The sequence below is a fragment of the Papaver somniferum genome, unplaced genomic scaffold, assembly GCF_003573695.1.
Source record: "Papaver somniferum cultivar HN1 unplaced genomic scaffold, ASM357369v1 unplaced-scaffold_55, whole genome shotgun sequence".
Lineage (NCBI taxonomy): Eukaryota > Viridiplantae > Streptophyta > Magnoliopsida > Ranunculales > Papaveraceae > Papaver > Papaver somniferum.
In genome coordinates, this window is record NW_020648193.1 from 453580 (window position 1) to 463493 (window position 9914).

The window sequence follows — 9914 nt, forward strand, 5'->3', positions numbered from 1 at the left end:
AAGGAAACAATACAATCTCATTTTTACTTGAGAAGGCTGAAATAAAGTATCGAGGCTTAGAATTATTTTCAGGCCAAACTTCTGATTGCCATAATCCACCTTTTGCTAAACAGATATGAGTGAGTGCATACAGTTAGGAATTAATAGTAATCAAGCCATGACATTGTCATCATATTTGTCTCATCCTATATACTACTCAAATTTTACGCTTATATATAACTTAGATACGTGTGTGTGTTAAAGTAATTCCCGTCAAAGACTACTACTATGTTGGTTTAAATGAATAAACCAGCTTTTCACTTTTCAGCAAGTTCACATCAATGTTTTTGGGGTTTTTTGATCGAAAATAATGTTATTACTGGAAGTGGAAACAAAGAGAAATGCATGCAAGGTGGTGAGACTTGGGTTGAAAGCAAAAGATCACAAACTAACCTGTAAAAACAGAACTTATGGAAGCGTCTTAAAACATAGGTTTTCTCGTGATTCCACCAAATATTGATGATGTTTAATCGGACAAATTCAATCTTAAAGTGTTTGTTGTCACATTTACATCTTTAACCAATGATTCTTTACCATAAACGGAGCACTCATAAACACCATTGAACGTCTGTTCCCCTGCATTAGAAACATACAAGTATTAAAATATTCAAAAAACAATCTAATGTTGTTAAACGTAATACTTATGAATCTGGCATCCACACTGAGTTTTACCACTATCAACAAACAATACTTATATTTCGGAGAAACAGTTCTCGTACACATAGGCTTTCATTCAACTGGACTATCAATTAGCATTTCCAGTTTGACTCATAGCCTGAAAACAAAATAAAACCAGCCATCAACCATCGAAAAGAAACAAAGACCTAATTCCATCAATTATCGAAGTGTCTACAAAATTATATTACAACAAAAGTCTATTGATTGATAAAGTAAACATCAATCTATCCACATTCACTTTAAAAGTAGATGTGAATTGCTAGAGAACTTACGACTATTGTTTCAGTTTCATGTTATTCCTTCAGTTGTAACAAAAATTTTAATCTCAACAAAGTATTTTGTGAGTTTAGCATCAGCAATCTATGTGCTAGCCTGCGTTAGTTTAAGGTGTAGGGCCTTATGTGTTATATGTTGTCTACATATAAATTATTGATTAGGCAAGGTTTTGGAAATGTTACTTGTACTTGATACGACATCAGAAAGGATTAAATATTTCTGCAACACGTCCGGAGAACCGTTCGTGGGCACAACTTCCTACTGTAACTGGAAGGAGCTACGAACCGTTCCTGTCTGGTAACATATGTTTGTATTCATCATCCCCAAAATCATCCATAGCATTTCGCCTTTTTGCCTCAAGGATTCCATATTAACTGACCAAAGAAAATTTTAATTGATATGGTAGTTCTCTTTACGCTATTTCTTAAAATAATAGATTCATGATATTCACCTACTCGTGAAAGTCTATATTTTCATGTATAAATATTCAGGGTCAAGGATTACAATTTTAGCAGGTCATTATACACATTATCCACATTTACCACATAAAAGCAAGTAAATGAACGAAAGATAAAAATTTGAATTTGAATTAAAACTAAGAGATGAAAACAAATTTAACTCATCATGTCAAGCTTTCGAGATGTAAATTAAAGATGCATTATAGTCTACAGTTAGTTCAGCGAAGCCCTTAAACAATATTGAGCTAAAATCAAGTGGATGGTTTTTAATGGATAACTGCTCTCTGAAGCTCCGTAGGTATTTTCTGAGATGGTGCAACCGATTCAAAGTGTTGATATATTTTTCATATTAGAATCAATTGCATATAGTTCATGTTTCAGAGTTTACCTCTGAAACCGTCTACGCTCCTTTATGGGTTTCATCTCCTACGATGTAGACCTGAAACCAAGCTTAGTATTGAATAAACAATAATACTTTTGGTATTGATATCTAGATAATACACATTTGTATCTCTTTTCCTTTGGGAATAATATAGTTTTAGATACATGTACCTGAATGTTAAGAAGAACAATGCACCCAATGTAGTAATCATCGATTGTACTGCACATATCAATTGAAAATTTTGGGAAAACCCACAGAAATATTAGTCCAATGGAATTGAAAAATCTTAATTAAAACTAAAATAGAAGAAATTAAACCTGGTATGATGAACTCAACATTTTAAAGACTCCTTCCCTTATTTTTTTTATCAGTTTTCTTCGTAGAAAAAGAGAGATAGAAAAACCTATAAATTACCTAGAGGGACTTTGGATATATTGAGTCCCGATATTCAATGAGATTGAAATCCCTAAACCATCTTTTGGGGAACCGAATCACAAAATTCGCGGAATAACTAATTTGGAGAAATTTGAGCGGTTACAGACGAAGAATAGAAGTGGGTGAGGTGAATAAGGAAAACAAAATAAAGTTTGTAAATAAAGTCATATTGAGTCTAGGTTATAAGTCTCATTTCATAGTAGACCCGGTGGGTCTGTTAGGAGGACTAGCAGTTGCTTAGAAATTAGGAATACACTTGCAAGTGGGTCTATATTGTGACAATTTGATAAACTGTCATATTCTAGACATTGCAAAAAATAAGGAATGTGTTCTGTCTTGCATTTATGGTCCCTCCAACTGGCCACAAAATCTCTCTTTCTGGAAGTACGTTGCTAATATGGCTAATACCATCAGTGGAGAATGAATTGTTGTGGGTGATCTTAATCTTACTCTGAATGCATGGGAGAAGAAAAGGGTTGGGTGTTTCAATAGTTCTGAAGCTGAACAAATTAAACAAATCTTACATATTGCGAGTCTTGAAGACTTAGGGTGTGTGGGGTACAAGTTCACATGGTCCAACAGAAGAGAGGATACCGGGTTGACTGAAGCGAGACTGGATAGAGGCTTGGAGAATGCGATTTTTTTTGGTCAACATAAGAATGCAAGTATTAAACACATGGTAGCGGTAGGTTCAGACCATTCACCAATCATGCTCAACATTAATCCACTTTCAAACTCAGGTCACAAGCCTTCAAGGTTCTGGGTGTTTGGCTCAATGAACAGTCATGTTTGGATATCATAACTACCACATGGAAAAAGCCTGTTACATGGAGCAATGCCTACAGAATTGTCCAGAAACTAAGCACAAGAAAGAAAAAAAATCGGATATGGAATAAACATTCTTTTGGTGACATCAGATTCAACATTAATAAATCCAAATTCAACCTTAAAAAAGCCATCTCAAACCCTATCACCAATAATAGGTCAGAGATTAGACAATGTGAAGAAAATTTGTCTAAGTGGTACAAGGTGGAATAGACATTCTGGAAGGACAAAAGTGGGGAACAAGAAGTTCAGTTGGGGGATAGAAATACTCATTACTTTTACAAGAAAACTCAGAAAAGATGTCGAAGAAATAGAATTGAAGCAATAAAGGATAACCAAGGCAATTGGGTTGAAGGTAAAGAAAGAATATCATCTGTAATCACAGATCACTTCAGTAAGGTTGCTTCTACCTCGAATCTCAGTACATGCGACAATTATCTGAACATGGTACATGAAGTTCTAAACCAAGATGACAATGACATTCTCACTCATCCTCCAAACTTGTAGGAACTAAGGAAGGTAGTATTCTCCATGAAATCTGATTCGTCCCTAGGCCGGATGGTTTCACTCCTAGATTCTTTCAAAAGAACTGGAAGCTGGTTAAAAATGATATGTTTAACATGGTAAATAGATTTTTCATTTCTGGTTATATTTTGAGAGAAATAAATGCCACATTTATATCTCTCATTCCGAAGACTGAGTTCCCTCAGTTTGCTAGTGATTACAGACCCATTAGCTTGAGCAACATTGTTTATAAAATTATTTCGAAAACGATGGATAATAGGTTGAAAGGTCTTCTACTTAGACCGATATCGCCATATTAGTCTTCATTTGTACCGGGTAGACAGATTTCGGATAATGTGCTGATTGCACACGAAATCATTCATACTATGAGTGCCCAAAGGGGAAATGATTTCCTAATAGGTATCAAAATCGACATGTCGAAAGCGTTTGATAGTGTTGAGTGGAATTTTTTGTTGAATGTAATGAGGAAGTTTGGTTTTAGTGAACAATGGTGCCAGCTTGTTAACCAATGTATTGGAACGGTTTCTTCTTGCTGGTTAATGGTGTGCCGGGAAATCAGTTCATTCCTTCTATAGGACTAAGGCAGGGAGATCCTTTATCTCCCTACCTTTTCATAATAGGGTATGGAGGTGTTATCTCGTGCTATAACTAAGGCTGGGGATTCTAACCTTATTCATGGGATAAAAGTTGGGAACAATGCACCACTCATTTCCTACTTGTTGTTTGCTGATGACATGCTAGTTTTCACGTCAGCCAATAATTCTGAAGGTGAGAACATTTTAAAAAATTTCACTGACTTTAGTAATGCTTCAGGTCAGTTGATAAATTTTGAGAAGTTCGGAATTTTCTTTAGTACTAACTCCCACCATAAAACTATTGACAGTCTTAGAAACATTTTGGGAGTTAGTAGGATAGGTTTGAATTACAAGTACTTAGGCACACCACTTTTTACACATACTTCTAAGGTGAATTCTTTTCAAAATGTTGTTCTTAGGGTTGAAAATAGAATTCAAAACTGGAATATGAATTTGTCGCCTGCTGCCAAGTCCACTTTAATTCATACTTGTATTACTGCTATGTACCAAATGAATTGTTTTAGAAGTCCTGTTGCGGTTACTAAGAAAATTAACAGGATCCAACGTGACTTCTTTTGGGGGAAAGATATTACAATATCCAGAGGACTATACCTAAAAACTTGGAGTAATGTTTGTATTCTAAAGGAGTTGGGGGGATTGGGTCTGTTGAATCTGCAAAGTTTCAACAATGTTACGCTAGCAAAAATAAATTGGAGACTATTGTAGGATCCGGATACTCTGCTGGCTCAAGTAATGAAACACAAGTACTACCAGGACCACAACCTTTTAAACAATGAAAAGAAGTTCCCTGAATTAGCTTCATGGGGTTGGAAGAACATCAATAAAGAAATGTCGAGAATCAGAAATAACTCCTTTTGGAGGGTCGAAAACGAGAATCATATCAGAATTTAGGAGGACTTGTGGTGTCCTGAGATAGTTGGTAATTTGCAACCACTAAATCAATAAAGCAAGACTCTCATTTTCGTTGCTGAGCTAATTGAAGGTACATGAGAAAGTTTGAAATGGAATACATATAAGTTGCAAGTCTGTTTTCAGAGAGAGGTAGTGGAAATAGTTAGAGCAGTTAAGATCAACAAGGGGAGCGCAGAAAAATTGGTGTGGAAACTTGAATCTAATGGAAAGTTCACTACCAAGTCCTTATACAAACAAATTGTGACTAGTGGTCACCAAGACCAACAACAGGATGATGTCTTTTGGAACAAGATTTGGAGGCTCAACACAATACCAAGGATTAAAACATTCGTTTGGAAATGTGTCCATGATATCCTGCCCATCAATGAGAGGATGGCAAGAATCCTGCCAGCCATAAATAAGTTGTGTCCCTTATGTGGACAATAAGAAGAAACTCTAACTCATATCTTTCTAAATTGTGATTTCACTTTGAGTGTTTTTAATAGCATTGGTTTTAACATGGATTTTGTTTTGAATAATCAGGTGCATATGCTTGGATGGATTAGGAATTGATTTACTAGAAATGACATTAAGGAAAGTGAGTTACTCAATTGGCCAGAAACAATGGCTACCATTCGATGGGCCATTTGGAAATATATATGTGACTTGTTGTTTAGGAAAATTAAACCAGATGTACAAAGCACTAAGTACACCATAACCTCTTTAGTTAAGGATAACATTAGAAGTAGGTTACTGCCAAATAGGGAGGAAGAGATAAACATTTCTATGTGTGATTGTATGTTAAACCCCCCTTTATGTCCATGAAAATAAATGTAGTTGTTGCATGGGATCTTGGTAATAAAAATTCTGCAATTGCTCTAACCTGTTCTGATCATACAGGTGCTTACTCAGGGGCAAGTGATAGACACATTTTTGTGTCTAATTTGATCTCAATACTACATATTGTTGTCTCTCGATTTTGTACTAATTTTGGTGTTTTATGTGTTTTTAGGCATTTTTGGGAATAAAACATTTTTGGAAAATTCGGTTCGAAAAGTTGATTTTGGCACCCGGAGGACACATGTTATTCGGACTCCCTGCTTTGGATAAGGGGCACCTCAATTTATAAGGGGCACCCTAATTGGACATCTGTTATTTACACTCCACATACGGTTAGGGGGACACCATCTTCAACATTTCAAAAATTGGTTTTGGCGGGAAAACATTCTTCTTCACTGGCAGATTTCTGGTTGGATTTTTGGACGGGATTTAAGGCGATTCAATGGCTGAAAATTGCTGGGATGATGTGTTTTTTCCTAACAGGATTGGTAAGAGTCTTTGGTTTGACTGAATTTAGATATATTCTCGGTTTGAAGGACACAGGGGAGTACGTGTGTTAGAGAAATATTCACGGGATTACAGCTGTGCTGCTCGTGTTTGGATTGAGTTGGGTCTCTGAAGAATCGTAAAGGAGTTAACTAAGGAATATTCAGAAGCTGTAGACGCGTATAAGAGCAGAAAATCGAAAGAATATTTTTCCATATCCGGCAGTTATGACAACGATTCTTGGACCCTGCCGAGTATATAAAGGATCTGTGGAGGTCAAATAAGGGGGTCGAGTGTTGGGAGGAGAAGATAGAAGGCTGCAGAAGGAAGAATCATGAATTCTCTCTGTTGCTGCTGCTTTTCGTGATGAAGATGAAGAACACGAAGAGCAGACTCGCCACAACAGTCGTTCTTCAATAGTGGAAACGACACTTCAGAGAGGGTCGTATGCAACAGTCTCAACAGCACAACATTTGTATCGTTCTTCTTGTAACAGTTGAACAACGCCTTTGCAATAGTTATTTCTGTTGCGATTTTTCTGTTCAATTGTTTTACTCCCTTTAATCAACTTTTGAGCTTTATACATGTATTTTGAGATTATGAGTAATATGAGGAGCTAAACCCCAACATTGGGACGACGGAGGGAGTCGATTTTCGTCATTGTGGTAAATTTAATTTATTCTTTTTATGACTTTTGCATTGATTTAAAATTGAAAAATGATTTTGATTAATTAGTTATCATTTTATTTGATGCGGCATGCTTGCTTAAATGTTTGATGTCCCATGCTTACGATTTATAACTAATATTCTGAGAATCTATATTGGCAAAATAAAAGTCCATATATTTATGTTTTGAGCGATAATTGTTAAGAATAAATAAAATGTACCACATGCATGAAGAATTGGCCAAGTCCTTAGTCCCAATGCCTCTCGAACAATTGTTAAATAATAATTTTGTATATAATTTATTTGTTTATTACAAATCTAAAAAAAATTATTCCCTTCACAAGTTCGAAAAGAACCCAGTTTCATAACCACTATCACTACAACACTTTTGAAAATACATCAGCAAGATGCATTAATACTGCAGGAGCCAGTCGAGAAGAGTTAGAGGAAAAAGCGGCTCCATTAACAATCAAGTGGACACACGATTTGCAGCTTCATATGGTACAAATTGAGAGTGACAACATGAAAGTCCTTGAAGCTACTAGGAAAATGGTGAACAACATAACGAAAAGCTCTACAAGGTTGCAGGATGGAAACAATTTAAATTTTCATGTTTGTATGAAGAGAATACGAACCCTTAACTTAATTCCAACTTCTGAAAACTCTATATCCAGAAGTATGGCGGCAGTAGGTCTAGTGCAGTGTTTAATGAACACATGGTTCAGTAATTCTTTTTTTTGTTATTTGAATTACATACCTGATGATGGTTATGGAAACCGACACCAATAGATGTAATCTTCGGGGTTCCCTTGTTTTCTTATTAAAAAAAAGGTGAATACAGAGGAAAATACAAGTGGGGGGCCTAGTTAGTAAGTTTGCGGATTACATCCGTCTTTGCTTCGTGAAGTTCCATCGCATCCCAAAACCAATTATTCGCGTATTTACGGATTATTATAATAATTTGTCACGTGGTCATTAAATTATCATTTAGTATTATTTTTTAATTTTAATTTTCAAAATTTTACATACAACAATCTGATTATAAGGGTAACCCCTATGATCTTCTAATCTAACAGATGATTGGTCTTCCACGTCAGCTAGGGCAACCTCTTAAGTCCTATGGGATAGATAATCTAGCAACTAGATTAGAAGACCATATCAGTGGGGCCACCATCTAGCATTGAACGGTTCAGCGCTGAGCTCTGTTTGGTTCAACGCTTTAAATCTCAGTCGTTAGATCAGAAAAATTTCTCCCAGCGTTGAGATTACCTTTTCAGCGCTGAATGGGTCAGCTTTTGAATCTAGCTGCTACTTTAACTGCGAGCAAATGCGAGGAGATAGAATTAGCAGGTACATGTGTTAACTTTTTTCCCATACTTATTTTTTTATTTGCAACACTATTTGGCCAATATACTAGCTTAATCTAGTCCGTAGGGGTTAGCCTAATACCAGCAACGAACCTGTTATTTATTTGCAACACTATTTGGCCAATAACTGGGGCCTATGTATTTTTTCATCCATACCATAGAGAATAATAAGAGGTGTCTAAGTTTGATGAAACCACCATTTTACCCTCTTTGAAATTTTAATACTACCAATTTATCCTCATTAAATCCTAATAACAAAAAAAAACACTAAGTCAAATCAAAAGCACTTCTATTTCCATCAAAATTAAGAATTCAAAATCAAACGAAAACATCGATAATCGCCAAATTCTCTAAAATAGATAATTTTTCATTTTATCTCGAATCAGGTATTTTTATATTAAACCAATCCCCTAGAGTAGGTTTCGATAACATGTAATCACATAAACAATCTAATTTTTTAAATCAAAGTTTTTTGGGTTATAAGAATCGGTCTACGTCAATATACTTGTAAGACGATTTCATTTAGAAACGGTTGTTGTTTATGCCCACAAAGACCGATTGTCTTGGATGGGCATTCTGGTTAGAGGAAATGAACCAGAATTGGTTTACATTAATGCCCACATAGCCCGATTCTAATATGGAAAAGATAATTGTTTTCCTGTGTTTTTTTAGAATAGGTTTACACGATACATATATAAAAACCGATTCATGTTATGCAATGTTAGGAATCGATTTTTATATATGTATCATGTAAACCGATTCTAGTTAACCAATATGTTAAAAATTATACAAAGCTTTTGGTCGGTATCCTAGCAACAAGCTGGTCTCCAACGCCTTTTTGGATAGCAACACCTAATTTATGAAAAATGAAACTACCACTACCACTACTAGCGTCATTACTAACTAAACAATTTTTCAGACACTTGAAAAAACACAAAGTATCCTCACCTAATTCTCCAAGAGTAGTGAAGGCTAGGACTCCCAAACCATGGCCATGTGTAACACACTTGTCCAAGTACTTAGAGTGTTTACCTGAGACCGCATTAGCTATGGATTTTCCTGGGATGAAAGAGCGAATTCCATCACCTGTGAAAGGCGAGACACCTGTGACATCCATACAAACATCCTTTCCATTTTACCAGTTAAGCACAAGAATATCAGCAGGTTTCAACTCCTTGTCATCATCCGTCAGAAAACCCAAAGAAACTTCCTTACGCTCAGGCACACTAGCTTTGTAACAAATATCGGTGACTACATCATGAACAAAATCATGTCGAAACTTTGGGCCTATATCCTTAGCATAATGGAGTGCGTGATCCCCAAAGATGTCCATGGATTTGTTACAACTCGAGCATAAGTAATTCTCAACAAACAAAGGAATAGGAGACGGTAGCAAAGCACAACTCTAAAATGCCCGGGTCCAAGGCACTGGTTAATCCCACTGATGGGA